At 44.2% G+C, this 15,377-nt stretch overlaps 1 protein-coding gene across 1 annotated transcript in view; it reads left to right on the plus strand.

Annotated features, from left to right (window-relative positions):
• Positions 1 to 3,962, plus strand: part of vwa8 (von Willebrand factor A domain containing 8) — a 130,165-nt gene extending 126,203 nt beyond the window's left edge. Inside the window, exon 46 of the transcript XR_006840396.1 lies at positions 3,919 to 3,962. The gene's annotated coding sequence lies outside the window, so the exon portion shown is untranslated. The remainder of the gene's footprint in view (positions 1 to 3,918) is intronic.
• The last annotated feature ends 11,415 nt before the right edge of the window (positions 3,963 to 15,377 follow it).

Here is a 15,377-nt window from a genome sequence, read left to right on the forward strand (position 1 = left end):
GCTAAACAGATGAGTGTTTAACAGCATTTTCCCAACAAAACAACAGAGACCCCCGAGCGGTAATTTGACCATGATTACTGCAAGTTTAGATAGCTGGCCTATTACCAATCAACAACAAAAAATGTCAGTGACTGACATAACAAGAGAAATACTGCTGATGCGCAACCAACCTGCACCTTGTGTATTCTACTATTCTGACTGGTAACAGAGAACTTTTTTATTGATTCGCGGGCCTATAAAAGTGGGGCTGCGGGCTGCTTTCGACCGACAATTGGACATCCCTGCTGTACAGAGTTAAAGACACCCATCTGTTTAGCAGGTTCTTCCGTTCTGTTTTCCCCTCCTCCTTTCTCCCCTTCCTCACCATTTCTTTCCTCCCTCTCTTTCTCTCTCACACCCCCATGTCCAGCTGGCCTGACCAAAACTCCCTCCCACCCTCCCTCGCTCACAGCCAGCCTTGAGCTCCAGGACAGCCAGCTGTATTCCAGTTGTTCAATCAAGGATAGTGCTGACTGTGCTGTCTAATAGAAATCACTGTTCATTTCTCTGATGTGATAACACAGGACTACTCAGTCCTGTTCAGCCAGAAAGCCACGCAAACATGCTCCTCTGTCGGTCTGTCTGTCTGCATGCTTCCCTGTCTGTCTGTCTTTAATTCTTTGTCTCCCCCAGGTGTGTGCAGCTTCTCAAATGGTTGAACATTGTTAGACAGTAGACAGCAACATATTTCACCCACTATAACATGCCAACATCTACCTAAACCCCATAAACACCTGTGGGATGAGCTGAAGAGGAGAGTGCACAAGCGTGGACCTCAGAATCTGAAGGATCTGGCGAGATGATCTATGGAAGAATGGTCTCAGATCCCTTGCCATGTGTTCTCCAACCTCATTACGTACTATAGGAGAAGACTGCTATCTTGGCAAAGGGAAGTTGCACAAAGTATTGAATGAAGGGGTGCCAATAATTGTGGCACACATATATTTGAGAAAGATATATTACTGCATAATTGTAGCGGGTTTACTAACTTGTTAGTTCTATTAGCTATGCTGACTATGACTATGGTGTTTGAAGGACATATTGGCACGGTTTGCCAGCCCATGACTTCATCTAGGGCCTAACATCACCCGTGCCAATATATCCTCCAAACACCGGCTTATCGGGCATTACCACATAAATTAGCTAAAGTTAAGTCATAGCCAGTTAAATAATATTATCAGTTGTGATTAGAGGAGAGGAAGCCACGTGGCTTTTATAGATCTGATTATAGCCATAGAACCATTTCCAGGGAATGAAGGAAGGAGGAGGAAAGGAAAAACATCTTCCCTTGTTTTTCTAAAACAGGTTCAGTTCAGCTCACTAAGCCTCATGTGCACTTCCTGGTCACGTGTGCGAAAGTTCATGACAAGCACACCCTCTAGCACACAAATACACACTCCGCATTTTCCAGTCCTGTGGTGTTTCTCTGGGAGGCAGTGTTTGGAGGAATGTGAACAGTGGGTATGACAAATGGAGATCAAAACACCACCATGCTTCTACCTCTGCTGTGGTTGCTGTAGTCCAGATTTTGGACTGAAATTAGGATAGGACCTGCACTTATATTTCAAAATAATGGCGAGGGCAGCTTTTACTTTGAGTTTTTAGACCAATTTTGACCTTTAGCTTCTTTTAGAAGATCTATCTATTGTGAGAAAATAAGAGCAAACTGCATTCTTCTAACACACGACACTGTCAGTGGCCTTAGTTTTTTTAGACCTGTAATACAGATTGATAGATCTTCTTAATCTGTCTATTCTGAGGGCTCTCCCGATGCAGCTTTCAGTATTGTGTTGTGTTCAGGTGAGCTATAGATCTCTAACATCAACTCTACAGGATCATTTGCTTTCCATAACAAAAGCTGAGGATCCAACATGGTCCTGGAACCTGCAGAGACTTGTTTGGGTCCACAGAGGAGGGGGGAGGAAGGATGATGTTTCTGACAGTGACAGGCCTTTTCTTTTCTTTTCTCTCTGTGTGTTCATATCACGGAGGAGGAGAGGACAATCTATCAAGTTTTATTTGAATTGCATTTTACACCAGGGGGAAAACACATAAACAAAATAAGAGGGTAATAATGTTTAACATGCACATTAGATTGAGCATACTTGATAAAGTGCAAACAAAACATAGTAAAAGGGGGATAGTAGAGTGTTCATTAGGCACCAAATGCAAGACAACGGACTGAAACAGTGAGGGACTACCTAGGCTTGTCCAATAAGAAACTTTGAATTATTGTCTCTGTTGCAAAGCTCTTTATAAAGTTTTCCACTACATGCCCTAATGACAGTGGTGGGAAAAGTACTCAATTGTTATACTTGAGTAAAAGTTTAGATACCTTAATAGAAAGTAAAAGTGAAAGTCACCCAGTAAAATACTACATGATTAAAAGTCTAAAGTACATTTAGAACCAAATACTTTAGGTATCAAAAGTACATGTAATCTAAAATATACTTAAGTATCAAAAGTAAAAGTATAAATAATTTCAAATTCCGTATATTAAGCAAAGCAGATGGCACCATTTTCTTGTTTTTAAAATGTATGGACAGCCAGGGGTACACTCCAACACTCAGACATAATTTATAAACAATGCATTTGTGTTTAGTGAGACTGCCAGATCAGAGGCAGTAGGGATGACCATGTGTTATCTTGATAAGTGTGTGAATTGGATCCTTTTCCTGTCCTGCTAAGCATTCAAAATGTAATGAGTACTGTTGGGTGTCAAGGAAAATGTATGGAGTAAAAAGTACATAATTTTCTTTAGGAATATTTTGAAGTAAAAGTAAAAGTTTTCACATTTAGAAATGGTAAAGTAAAGTACAGATAACCCAAACAACGACTTACCTAGTACTTCAAAGTATTTTTTACTTAATTACTTAATATGATCCAGGGGCAAGGAGATGCTTCAAATCATATTTTATTCGTGCCCAACACACGCACACAGAACTGTTGTTGTTGTATGTTTTAATCACAGCAGGTTCACACACCCATGTCTCCTCTCTCCCTCCCTGTATTCATTTTCGTTTGCGAAATCACTTCACTGAACAACCATAAATCTGGTTTTATGGACGTGGTCACGCAGGAAACTACAGCTTCTTGAACAACACAAACACACACACACATCAGCGACAAAGGACCCTAAACTCTCCCTCCTTTGTCTGAAAGAGAGACACCACTTGGCCTGTTTTCACTGACTGTGTTTGAGCAGCAATTAGACACGGTCATTTACACCCGTACTGCAGCTCTGTCAGGATGAAAGAGATGAAAGAGGCTCCTTGGGGTGCTCAGAGGGTTCGGAGGGGGGTGAACTAGTGCCCATTCTCCAAACTTGAACAGACAAGTTTTGGCATTGGGACATTAAATGGAGGGAGAACGGAGTGGAATGGAGTTCCATAACCTTGCGTTTTGGCTCAGTATTAGTAGTCATTACATGATGCTGCAAGACACATTGTTGCATGGAGTATTTCTCTTCCACTACTTCCCTGATGCCAACATGGTGGCCATCACAATTCTAAAATATCGGCTCCATATGGCCAAACTCTGCCTATCTTTGGCTCTGGTTATTGCTATTGACAGGTAGCAATTATCAGGGTTGGGCTCGTCTGTGAGCCATAAGGGATATGAATGTGAGCAAAATGGACGAGTGGGACAGCGGGGCTGGGGTGTGATTGGTAGAAGGGTGAGTGAAGGGTTAGGGGTTTATGGGGGAGAGTGTGGATAGGATTGGCAAGGGTTGCATGCTGGTTCTATCTGCCAGCTTCATCAGTCAGTCACAACCCCCCCCCCCCTAATCTTGTAGTGATTACAGTGAATTAACAGCTTTAGAGACATTAGAGACACACCAGCAGACAGCAGGGCCAGCCATGCCAAAGCAAGACACAGTGTGTGTGTGTGTGTGTGTGTGTGTGTGTGTGTGTGTGTGTGTGTGTGTGTGTGTGTGTGTGTGTGTGTGTGTGTGTGTGTGTGTGTGTGTGTGTGTGTGTGTGTGTGTGTGTGTGTGTGTGTGTGTGCGTGTGTGCGTGTGTGCGTGTGTGCATTCTTGGACGTGTTTAACTATACTTCTGGGGACATTTTGTTAGTCCCCACAAGGTCAAATGCTATTTCTAGGGGGTTTAGGGTTAAGGTTAGAATTAGGGTTAGGAGCTAGGGTTAGTTTTAGGGTGAAGGTTAGAATTAGTATTAGGGTTAGGAGCTAGGGTTAGGATAAGGTTAGGTTTTTGGGTTAGAGTTAGGCTTAGGGTTAGGGTAAGGGTACAGTTTAAGGTTAGGGGTTATGGAAAATTTGAATGGGACTAAATTGTATGTTCCCACAAGGTTAGCTGTGCAGTGTGTGTGTGTGTGTGTGTGTGTGTGTGTGTGTGTGTGTGTGTGTGTGTGTGTGTGTGTGTGTGTGTGTGTGTGTGTGTGTGTGTGTGTGTGTGTGTGTGTGTGTGTGTGTGTGTGTGTGTGTGTGTGTGTGTGCACTAAACTGAGACCTTCCTTGCTTCTAGGGTCCAGGAGTTAGAGACTCCAGTCACGCCTGAACCAGGACTAAATGAAAGGGGCTTGATGCCAAAGTAAACAACAGCCAACACACCTCTTGATCTTGATGCCACAGGGATGGGGGGAAAGATGTGGGGGAGGGAGGGAGACCCACCTCCCTAACCTAGCCATGGGGATGGTTGTTGGGGAAGATGGATAGACAGAAGAGGAAAGGGTAAAGAGATCCAATTAGTGAGAGGATCGGGAAGATGGGAGAGAAAGGGATGGTGCATGGAGTTGAAAGGATTGGAGAGAAGGGACCAGGCTGTTGTCCTTTTTATCTTGACATCTGTTAGAACCTCAGAATTAACGCTGATTCGTTCTGTCTGACCAAGTAGGTGTATGTCCCACAAAAATCTGTAGTTAAAAATAACCTCTTCAAATTTTTATTGAATTAGCACATTTAGTGCCCTGTGCTTTGAGAAATGTAATTAGTAACCTAAAATATGCTCTTAAATTGACAGGAAATGTTAAACTCACAAACAGAATTCACTTTAAAGCATGTTCACGTTCACCAGGTGTGTGGTGTTTCCTCCGACACAAAATGTTTTTTTTTGTGAATGGGTGTAATTTGTATGTATACAATGTATAATAGTAGTATTTAAAATGACTAAATCAGGTAACTTTGTATGCGTTTATAAAAATCTGCATCGGGCCGCTTCTGTGGGGGATTCTGGTACGATCCCTACAAAGTCGGCTGAATTCTGGTAGACGGAAACAGCCTGATGTAGTGGGCCGTTTCTGGCAGTCATTCAATTTGATTCCGGGCTGAGTCCGACACCCGATTCCGGGACGATCCAATCAGTTCCGGCCCCCCAGAAGAGGGCCGCTTCTGGGCCGATTCCTCATCGCTCGCTGGGTAGTGAACAAAAGCTGTTAGCTGAATTAGTCTAGCAAAATTTTTCACATCTCATTCGCATTACACACACATTTATCTGCCCTTGAAGAGATTACACAGCAATTTTACACTCACCAACGCTATTAACTCAATTACGGGGGTACATATTTCCCATTCTGTTGGGGGTTTTAATGTGGGGAACAGTTTGCTTTGACTTGTTGTTCCACATCTCTCTCTCCCTCTTTTTCTCACTCGTTCTCTCTCTTTCTCTCAATCTCTCACACTCTCTCACCCACACCCTTGTCATCGTGTGAGTTGTAGGCTCGTTTCTTTACCAGAAATGAAAGAGAGGCTGTCTTGTTCTGCTGTAAGTGGAGTGGGGCTCGGAGCTGGAGTGGGGCTCGGAGCTGGAGTGGGGCTCGGAGCTGGAGTGGGGCTCGGAGCTGAGACTGTGGCGGTAAATACAGCGATAAAAACACATGTGCAGAGGACAGCTTCTCTTTCTGTGGCGGCAGGCCAATGGGCTGCTACGTTTAGATGTAAACCAAGACGCCCTTCATGTCACAGACTCTGGTCACGGATGTAAAAATGCAAAAAACATGAGACGCCGACGAACGGTTAAAAGCAGTGGGTGGCCGTGGTGTGTTCGCGATGTGTTCGCGATGTGCTGATTCAACATGTATAGTTGTCTCTTTCTGCCTCTCTTTGTCTCAATCTCTATCTCTCCCAGGTAAGCATCGGCTAAAGGGGCTTATCTCTAGTCTCAGTTCTCGGGACTCACATTTGCATCCCTTCTTTCACTGTTATAGAGCTCGGCTCCTGTAACCCATCTAAACAACGCATTAAAACAATGCAACCTCACTCATCCAATCTATTCTAACTCCCATAGCCCAAGTTTGTGGCACGAGTGTTAAGGAGACAGGGCAGGACCAAGCCTATCTCCAAGTCAAGGCACTGAGAAAGCGAATGATGCTGAGAGAGATCGATTGTTGAAAAGGTGGACATCCTCTATACAGCAGGCAGCAGAAGCAACAGATGGAATCCAGACAGACAGTCTTAGCTGACAATAGGAGAGGAGTGGTCACCACAGCATAGACCCATCTGGGATAATGATGTGATGCTTACAGTCTTCATAACTGGCTTTCTCCCAGGCCTGAGAAGCTGGAGATATATTAAAGCTGTACATACTGTATGAATATAGATAGGGAGGCTACACTATTGCCAAACATTTGGCTGTGAAACTAGTCTGAACATTTGGCCCATTCTTAGCCCTGTCCCCCTGTGCTGGCCTGGCCTTTTTGTGTGAGAGGTCATTAATGACACTGGGGCTCAGAGGGGAGGGGGATACAATCACAATGGCAGAACTGAAGGAAGAGGAAAGGCCGAAGTCTCGGTGTCCCATCACTTTAAATCACTGTGCCCAAGCTGTGTGGCCTGAGGGAAGCATTCGATACTAACACACACGCACGGTACGCTCACACACACACATGCAGGCAAACAGGCACGCACAGACTTACCACCATAATTGAGAGTCAGACATGTGGAGATAATTATTTTCACATCAGTGTCGTACACATCAGAACAGTGAATATGTCTGAATGTCACGTTCGTCGTATGAATCTTTATTATATTAAGAATGAACACTGAACAAACTAACCAAAATGACAAAACGACACATAAAGCTATACAAATGAGTGCTGACAAGCAACTACACATAGACAAGAACCCACCAAAACAAAAGGGAAATAGCTACCTAAATATGATCCCCAATCAGAGACAACGATAATCAGTTGCCTTTGATTGGGAACCATATCAGGCCACCATAGACATACAAATACCTAGACATACAAAAACCCTAGACAATACAGGAGGGTCCGGGTGGGCATCTATCCTCTGTGGCGGCTCCGGTTCTGGATGCAGCCCCCCCTCCTTACGCTGATCCCTCCGCCTTTGTAGAACCGGACTGGGAGGCCCAGGACTGGGAACCGTCGCCAGAGACCCCGGGCTGGAAACTGTCACCAGAAGTTCAGGACTGGGAACTGTCGCTGGAAGCTCTGGACTGGGAACTGTCGCCCGGAAGCTCTGGACTGGGAACTGTCGCCCGGAAGCTCTGGACTGGGAACTGTCACCAGGAATCTCTGGACTGGGAACTGTCGCCCGGAAGCTCTGGACTGGGAACTGTCGCCCGGAAGCTCTGGACTGGGAACTGTCGCCCGGAAGCTCTGGACTGGGAACTGTCACTAAGAAGCTCTGGACTGGGAACTGTCGCCGGAAGCTCTGGACTCTGGAGGCGCACTGGAGATCTGATGCGTGTTGCCGGCACCGGTGGTACCGGGCTGATGACACGCACCTCAGGGCGAGTGCGGGGAGCAGGCACAGGACGTACTGGACTGTGGAGGCGCACTGGAGATCTGGAGCGTAGAACTGGCACAATGCGTCCTGGCTGGATGCTCACTTGAGCCTGACAAGTGCGGGGCGCTAGCACAGGACTCACTGGGCTGTGCAGACGCACCGGAGACACAGTATGCAGAGCCGGCGCAGGATATCCTGGTCCAAGGAGGTGTACTGGAGACCAGGAGTGCTGAGCCGGCCCCATCCATCCTGGCTGGATGCCAATTCTAGCCCGGCAAATGCGAGGAGCTGGAATAGAGCGCACCGGGCTATGAATGCGAACTGGAGACGCTGTGCGCATCTCTGCGTAACACGGTGCCTGACCAGTCACACGCTCCCCACAATAAGCACAAGGAAGTGGCTCAGGTCTCCAACCTGACTCAGCCAATCCCCTCGTGTGCCCCCCAATTTTTTTGGATTGGGGCTGCCTCTCGGGCTTCCGTGCTAACCGTGTCCCCTCGTATCATCGCTGTTCCTCCAGCGCTATCTCCACCTGCTTCCATGGCAGGGTCTTGTCCCATGCCATTACCTCCTCCCAGGTCCACGATGTCCTCCACTCATCCTTCTCCCGGGCCCAGGATGTCCGCTCCTCATTAACACGCTGCTTGGTCCTTTTGTGGTGGGTTCTTCTGTCACGTTCGTCGTATGAATCGGACCAAGGTGCAATGTGGTATGTGTACATTCTTTATTATATTAAGAATGAACACGGAACAAATTAACCAAAATAACAAAACGACACGTGAAGCTATACAAATGAGTGCTGACAGGCAACTACACATAGACAAGAACCCACCAACACAAAAGGGAAAATGGCTACCTAAATATGATCCCCAATCAGAGACAACGATAAACAGCTGCCTCTGATTGGGAACCAAATCAGGCCACCATAGACATACAAATACCTAGATCTACAAAACTCTAGGCATACAAAAACCCTAGACAATACAAAAACTAGCATACCCAACCTCATCACACCCTGACCTAACCAAAATATAAAGAAAACAGAGATATCTAAGGTCAGAGCGTGACACTGAAATGATTTTTTATCACCAATGTAGGCCTAGAGCCATTCTGAATTTGCCTTTTCAGCAAATTCATACCTACACATCACACTGTATATCTTTATTGAAAAGAGATGGAGAGGGAACTATCTTTACTTTACTAATCAAGTTGATATATCAACTGTTAGTGTCTGAAATTGTTTTTTTTGTCTGCCAATGCGGCACCAGGGTAACGGCCATTTCAGCAAAATAACTTTGATACACCTGCTGACCTGCAACAATTTGAGACTAGCAGGTGACACATGATAAAGGCTAAGCTGAAACATTAGCTATATAGGTCAATGTTTGTATGGTTGTTAAGGAAGATATTCATGTCATATTTACTTAACAAGGAAATAACCTTGAGGTTAAAAACATATTTAACGAGGCCGACCTGGAGCCGACCTAGCAAGAGGCCAACCTGGCAACCCGCCGGTGTAACTAATTACACTAAGTACACTAACATTACTGCATAATTGTATGTAGTGGTTTTACTAACTTGTTAGTTCTATTACCTATGCTGACTATGACTTTACTTTAGCTAATTTAAGTGGTAATGCCCGATAAGCCGGTGTTTGGAGGATATATTGGCACGGGTGATGTTAGGCCCTAGATGAAGTCATGGGCCGGCAAACCGTGCCAATATGTCCTTCAAACACCATAGTCATAGATAACAGCTCTGAGTCTTCTCCTATAATGTGCAATGAGGTTGGAGAACACATGGCAAGGGATCTGAGACCATTCCTCCATAGATAATCTCGCCAGATCCTTCAGATTCTGAGGTCCACGCTTGTGCACTCTCTTCTTCAGCTCATCCCACAGGTGTTCTATGGGGTTTAGGCCCAATTTAAGCTTCCTAGCAGAGGCAGTCCGATTTTGATTGAATATCTGCTGGTATTTGATGGAGTCCATGAAACCATGTATCCTAACAAGTTGTCCAGGGCCTTTGGATGAAAAACAGCCCCACAACATCAAAGATCCACCACCATACTTCACAGTGGGGATTAGGTACTTTTCTGCATGTCTATCTTTCTGTCTCCGACAAACCCACCTCTGGTTTTTGTTTCCAAAAAGCTCTATTTTGGTCTCACCTGACCATAGAATCCAGTCCCATTGAAAGTTCCAGTAATGTTTGGCAAACTGCAGGCACTTGAGTTTGTTGTTTGATGACAGCAAAGGCTTTTTTTTATGGCAACCCTCCCAAACAATTTGTGGTTATGTATGTGGCGTCTGATTGTAGTCTTGGAGACCTTCGGACCCCAAGACCCAACTAACATTTGCAATTCTCCAGCTGTGATCCTTGTAGATTTTTTGTCCACTCAAACCATCCTCCTCACTGTGCGTGGGGTCAATATAGACACACGTCCTCTTCCAGGCCGATTGTTAACATCTCCAATTGCTTTAGACTTCTTAATTATTGCCCTGATAGTGGAAATGGGCATTTTCAACCGTAGAGCTATTTTCTTATAACCATTTCCTGATGTGTGCTGCTCAACAACCTTTTGCCACACATCATTACTGTATTCTCGGTTCTTTCCCATAGTGATGGAAGACTATGTGAACTTGGCCTGTGTGTGACCTCATAGTTATACCCCAGTGAAGTAATGGCTTACCACTTAAGTGTTCCTAATCACTCAGGTGAACTTAAAAACATAAAATAGGAATGGGAATATACTTAAGATTTTACTCATAAGAATTTCACGGGGAAAAATATGGTGAAAAATATTTATTTCATTTTTTTCACATTTCAATTTTTATTTTATTTGACTTCAATTAAATGTTTGATTTTTGTGAATATTCTGAATGAAAGACCAAGAGGATAAACAGCAAAGATTTTTTTTTTGCCAAGGGTGCCAATATTAGTGGAGGGCACTGTAGCTGCGTTTGCTAGCTAAGTAAGTGAAAGTGAAAAAAATGATCATCTCTATCTCCCTATTTCTGTGTGCCAGATGTGTTGTTACCTACCCTTACCACCTGGGGGGCGGCTCGTCAGGAAGTCCAGGATCCAGTTGCAGAGGGAGATGTTTAGTCCCAGGGTCCTTAGCTTAGTGATGAGCTTTGAGGGCACTATGGTGTTGAACGCTGAGCTGAAGTCAATGAATAGCATTCTCATGTAGGTGTTCCTTTTGTCCAGGTGGGAAAGGGCAGTGTGGAGTACAATAGAAATTGCGTCATCTGTGGGTCTGTTGGGTTGGTCATTCAACATGCTGCAATAGAAATAAGGCCATGCTCATAAAAATGTCATGCTCATACATTTTTATCAAATAATCCTCCCACATCTTAAATGGCACTGAGTACCAAAAGTCCTCACAAGAATAGTAAACCAACTAAAATTCAGAAAAGTGAGGACATTTTGCAGGTTATTAAAAAGGCTATTTTAGGCTTAGGGGATAGGTTTAGGGTTAGAATGAGGGTTAGGGATTAGTGCTAAGAGTTGGGTTCAGGTTTAGGTTCAGGGGTTAGGTTTAGAGTTAGATTTAAGTTTAGGGGTTAGTGGGTAAGAATTGGGTTTAGGGTTAGGGTTAGGGGTTAGATTTAGGGTTAGCGGTTAAGGAAAATGGGATTTTGAATGAGAATCAATTGTTAATCCCCAAACATTCCTCACAAGTATAGTAAGACGTGTGTGTGTGTGTGTGTGTGTGTGTGTGTGTGTGTGTGTGTGTGTGTGTGTGTGTGTGTGTGTGTGTGTGTGTGTGTGTGTGTGTGTGTGTGTGTGTGTGTGTGTGTGTGTGTGTGTGTGTGTGTGTGTGTGTCCGTGCGTGTGGGAGGTCATGGGAGTCTTGGGAAATCAGATTGGAGATGTGGGTGGTTTCCCTTCATTGGAGTATTCTCCATCTCTTGCCATGCTGACTAATTTCCATTCGTAGACAAATATGAGGTGAATCTTTGGCTAGGTGTCCATTTTAGACAAAACATAGCAGTAGTTGTCTACATCATCATTTCCTCATAGCAGAGTGAGTCATGATAGTCACACAGATGTCTTGTTAGATCATATGTCTGTCAAATTGACTGAAAAGAACATGCCTTCATCATAATGAATGTGAAACTTGAGAAACTACACAGTAGGACACGGCAACTGAATAACTGTAGAAAGAACTGCTTTGCATTTGTAGAAATCTTGTTGCAGTTTTTTTTGATCGCATACAAGCACTACTTTGAGCAACGTTGTCGATTTTCAAAACAGTGTTCTCAAGACACAGAACTCTGTGGCCTTTTGCAAAACAGTGTTCTCAAGACACAGAACTCTGTGGCCTTTTGCAAAACAGTAAATGCATTTTCAAAATGTAGTTGCCATTTCAAAACATAAATACATTCATCAACACTGTATGATACATTTATCACAAGAACACGGCTATCTGCAAAAAGATTAACACAAACATACATTTCTCTTGAGTCCAAGCAGGCAAAACAGAAAGTTCGATTTAACATTTTCTTTTCCAGTAGATCAATAGATTTTCTTTGCAGTCATTGATCATGGTGATCAAAATTGGAAGTACAACTATCAAAAGGTGCAGAATTGTGTGAAATTACTCTCATTTTATGCATTTTTCACCAAACAATTTCCTACAACAAATCAAATATAATTCCTGGTCAAAAAGAAAATGGAAAATAAACACATTGTGTGCAGGAATCATTCATCGGTATCATCACACTCCAATTCCATGTATTCATTACAAAGAATGGTCTCATAGATTAATAGAGATCACTCTGTCATGCTGATTGAGTTCGAGTAACAGACTGGAAGCTTCAAAAGGAGGGTGGTGCTTGGAATCATTGTTCTTCCTTTGTCAACCATGGTTACCTGCAAGGAAACACGTGCCCGTCGTCATTGTGTTGCACAAAAAGGGCTTCACAGGCAAGAATGTTGCCAGTAAGATTGCACCGAAATCAACCATTTATCGGATCATCAAGAACTTCTCTCCAGGAAAAACTTATTCTCCAGGAAAAACATCAGGGACAGACTGATATTCTGCAAAATGTACAAGGATTGGACTGCTGAGGACTGAGGTAAAGTCGTTCCCTCTGATGAATCCCCTTTCCGATTGTTTGGGGCATCCGGAAAAAAGCTTGTCCGGAGAAGACAAGGTGAGCGCTACCATCAGTCCTGTGTCATGCCAACAGTCATGCATCCTGAGACCATTCATGTGTGGGGTTACTTCTCAGCCAAGGGCTCACTCACAATTTTGCCTAAGAACACAGCCATGAATAAAAAATGGTACCAACACATCCTCCGAGAGCAACTTCTCCCAACCATCCAGGAACAGTTTGGTGACAAACAACGCCTTTTCCAGCATGATGGTGCACCTTGCTATAAGGCAAAAGTGATAACCAAGTGGCTTGGGGAAAAAAACATCAATATTTTGGGTCCATGGCCAGGAAACCATGGCCAGACCTTAATCCCATTGAGCACTTGTGGTCAATCCTCAAGAGGCGGGTGGACAAACAAAAACCCACAAAATCTGACAAACTCCACGCATTGATTATGCAAGAATGGGCTGCCATCAGTCAGGATGTGGCCCAGAAGTTAATTGACAGCATGCCAGGGCGGATTCCAGAGGTCTTGAAAAAGGAAGGGTCAACACTGCAAATATTGACTCTTCGCATCAACTTCATGTAAATTGTCAATAAAAGCCTTTGACATTTATGAAATACTTGTAATTATGCTTCAGTATTCCATAGTAACATCTGACAAAATTATCTAAAGACACTGAAGCAGCAAACTTTGTGAAAATTAATAGTTGTGTCATTCTCAAAACTTTTGGCCACGATTGTATACGCCTCAATCCACACCAAAAGAAAGCTCTATAATGGAAGGTCACAATGTTGGATATGATGACTTAGAAGTAACCCAACTTCCTTCTCTGCATCTCTACACCTCTGCATCTCTGCATGCCCAAATGTCAAAAATCATAAAGATTTGCCCGTCTCTGTTGCCTAGATCTTTCCCTATATTGTACCTGATTGACTACAGATAAAGCTACTATATACAATTTTGAGTAGTATTATGTACTGATTGCCGGAAGCATTGAACACATTTGCAACCTTTTCTCTTCTGATGAAAACAACGTGTGTGTTTGTGTATGTGCATATTCATAGTGAAACATCTATGACCAAACTGGCTTTGACAGGTGCATTGAAAACACGTTACGATTGCATGATCATAAGGTGAATGGTTTAGACTTCTCAGTTCAGTCCAAACCAGCTGACGCTTCCCCATGCATCATTGTAGAGAACTGTAAGAGTCCAAATATTGCCATCTCCTCCTCCTACCTATTTCACCACCATCCCCCATTGAATAACCCTCCGAGACCTCTACCCAACTAATACCCCTGCTTGCCCAACGTCCACACCCTGCCATCTACCCCACTTACCCCCTTACCTGATCCATGTCCCTCGTCTTTCCCACACTTCCAGCCCAGTGCCCCTGGATGCGGCTGGCATCTCTCTGGGATCTAGAGGCCGGGTCCACTGCCAGCTGCCAAGCCAATGCAGCGCCATTTCCAACATGCTAGCCAAAAAGGCGCCCGGCGCTGCCGGCAGGGTGCGTTGTTTTAGAAGCCAAGAGACCATCGGGCCCCGAGGGATCATGTGTTGTGTCAACATGTCTACCGGGACCCAGTTTCTCCCTGGCACAGGACAATGCCAACAGGTGGACTGCGGCTGTAGTGGGCTCTGCTTTGCCCTGTGCCAACTGTACTAAAGAAACAAAATGGAGGGTGGGTCTCTGCCAGCTTCCTGCTCCCATGGTTGCAGCAACACAGACTGGCAGATACAGTGCCTTGCGAAAGTATTCGCCCCCCTTGAACTTTGCAACCTTTTGCCACATTTCAGGCTTCAAACATAAAGATATAAAACTGTTTTTTTGTGAAGAATCAACAACAAGTGGGACACAATCATGAAGTGGAACGACATTTATTGGATATTTCAAACTTTACTTTCAGTGCAGCAAACTCTCTCCAGAAGTTCAGCGAGGATCTCTGAATGATCCAATGTTGACAAATGACTAATGATGATAAATACAATCCACCTGTGTGGAATCAAGTCTCCGTATAAATGCACCTGCACTGTGATAGCCTCAGAGGTCCGTTAAAAGCGCAGAGAGCATCATGAAGAACAAGGAACACACCAGGCAGGTCCGAGATACTGTTGTGAAGAAGTTTAAAGCCGGATTTGGATGCAAAAAGATTTCCCAAGCTTTAAACATCCCAAGGAGCACTGTGCAAGCGATAATATTGAAATGGAAGGAGTATCAGACCACTGCAAATCTACCAATACCTGGCCAGTCCTCTAAACTTTCAGCTCATACAAGGAGAAGACTGATCAGAGATGCAGCCAAGAGGCCCATGATCACTCTGGATGAACTGCAGAGATCTACAGCTGAGGTGGGAGACTCTGTCCATAGGACAACAATCAGTCATATATTGCACAAATCTGGCCTTTATGGAAGACTGGCAAGAAGAAAGCCATTTCTTAAAGATATCCATAAAAAGTGTTGTTTAAAGTTTGCCACAAGCCACCGGGGAGACACACCAAACATGTGGAAGAAGGTG

The sequence above is a fragment of the Oncorhynchus gorbuscha genome, linkage group LG01, assembly GCF_021184085.1.
Source record: "Oncorhynchus gorbuscha isolate QuinsamMale2020 ecotype Even-year linkage group LG01, OgorEven_v1.0, whole genome shotgun sequence".
In the NCBI taxonomy this organism is placed as follows: domain Eukaryota; kingdom Metazoa; phylum Chordata; class Actinopteri; order Salmoniformes; family Salmonidae; genus Oncorhynchus; species Oncorhynchus gorbuscha.